This window comes from Camelus ferus, chromosome 3 (genome assembly GCF_009834535.1).
Source record: "Camelus ferus isolate YT-003-E chromosome 3, BCGSAC_Cfer_1.0, whole genome shotgun sequence".
Classification (NCBI taxonomy): domain Eukaryota; kingdom Metazoa; phylum Chordata; class Mammalia; order Artiodactyla; family Camelidae; genus Camelus; species Camelus ferus.
The window spans coordinates 73998-76086 of record NC_045698.1 but is presented as its reverse complement, the minus strand read 5'-3'; the positions used below and the strand labels follow the sequence as shown (position 1 = coordinate 76086).

The following is a 2089-nucleotide window of genomic DNA, read 5'->3' as shown; positions in this document are numbered from 1 at the left end:
TGTTAAAGATGCTTTATTCAGTTTACAGACTAGAATATTAAAAGTTTTAAGCACTTTATGAAAACCAATCATTTGCCACCTGCTTAAGAAAAAGATTTAATTTTATTGTAAGCCTCAGGAGCATTTACATTTTATCCACAGGTTGTTCAAATGAGTAGCATTTAATTAAATAGAAACAATTATACAAGTAGAATTCTAATCTAAAAAGTCCTAAGTGGCTATATGGTAACATGGGTACGTAACTCTTATATCCTTGGATGCAAGAAATTCTAGTTTCAGATAATTTTTCACTTTAAAAAATTGTCCACACTTATGGAACTTAAAAAACATTGTTGAGTCTCCGCCTTGCAGCTTGGAGTGTGCACCTGCCGTGCCGCAGCTGTCTGAGCCGGCCGCCGCGTTCCCGCCGCCGCCACCTCTGCCAGCATTCCCAACTTCGCCAGCACTGGGAAGATGCGCAGCAGCTGAGAATTTCGATGAGCTGCTCAAGGGGCTGGGCGTGAAGGCCATGCTGAGGAAAGTGGCCAAGGCGGCTGCGTCCAAGCCGCACGTGAAGACCCACCAGGATGGGGATCAGTTCTACATAAAGACATCCACCACGGTGCGCACCACCGAGATCGACTTCAAGGTGGGAGAAGGCTTTGAGGAGGAGAGAGAGGACGGACGCAAGTGCAGGAGTTCAGCCACTTGGGAGAATGCGAGCAAGGTCCACTGCACACAAACTCTCCTCGAGGGCGATGGCCCCTAACCTCCTGGACCCACGAGCTGGCCAACGACGAGCTCATCCTGACTTTCGGCGCTGATGACGTGGTCTGCACGAGAATTTATGTTTGGGAGTGAAGGCGGCCAGCTTACTCCTGCTTTGAGGGTGGGATGCATGTTCCCCTGAAAAATGTCATAGTTCTGAGCTGCCAGTGGACCTCCCCTTCCCCCCTTCAACATTAGGAGATCCCATTTTCCCCACGGTAATGTAGTGTTTCCCCCCAAGGCCTTTTCTGCTTCTGTGCTCCTGGTGCTCCCTAGTTTGGCATCTGTATGGTTTCATCAGTCATTAAACTGGTTGTACACATCTCAAAAAAAAAATTGTCACTTGATATTTGAAGATGAACATTTCACGTAAATTAATCTAATAATAGCAACACATCGCACTTACAAAACCTCTGTGATAATGGCAGGTTGTTCATTTTGAAATCCTGGGCCACGGTTTCTAGGTTCACTGTTTGCTCTAAGGCTCTGATATAAAGTGGCTTATTTTCCTCAGGGGCAGCTGAGGCCAAGCTGTGGGCCCCAAGCTCCCACCCACCCGCTCCCAGCCTGCTGGCGGGGAACCGCTGGGAAGTCCTGCTCTGACCACTCGTCCTCAGAGGGAAGACCTGGGCTCCTGTACGGATAGGTCAGCACGGAGCAGACTGCTGGGGAATCCTGGTTGCATTTGCACAATAAGCTAAGTGGTTAGTCTTAGATTCATAGCTTCAGATACATTTGTTTTTAATATTTTGCTCTTGGAATACAAAAAGTGAAGTGTGGTTTTCTATACAAGCAAAGTGACTTAAGAACAAATGGTCAAAAAAAGGCTCTGAAATATGGGGTATATTTTCTGTTTGTTCCTCACCCTCCAAATCCCTCTGGGTTGGAAGAGAGTGAAGCGACTCTGGCCCAGTTCCCCTGACAGTGACTCCCCACTCCAGGATGGTCCACACCTGGGCCTTCTCCAACCTCTCCCGTCATGCTCACAGGCAGGTGGCTGCCCCACCATGCCCTCCAGGGCCCACAGCCACATCAGGAGCCCACACCATTCAGATCACATGCCCCCAGGCAGCTGACCACATGCCTCCCGGCTGCTAATCACATGCCCCCAGTCTCAAGAATACCTGCCTCTCAGCGGCAGATCATGTGCCTCCTGGCCACTGGTCTCCTGCCCCCAGGCCCCTGACCATGGGCCCAACCCTTGCTGATCATACGCCCCAAGGCTGCTGATCATGTGCCACCAGGCCCAAGATCACGTTCAGTGAAGTGGCACATTTGGTGCAGTTTTGAGGCTTCCACCATGGCTGATTTCTCTCTGCTGCTTCCTTGCCTCTGCTCTGAG

General features: G+C 49.8%; 1 pseudogene; it reads left to right on the top strand.

Annotated features, from left to right (window-relative positions):
- Nucleotides 1-230: 230 nt before the first annotated feature.
- On the top strand, nt 231-954 carry LOC102514633 (annotated as a pseudogene).
- Nucleotides 955-2089: the final 1135 nt, after the last annotated feature.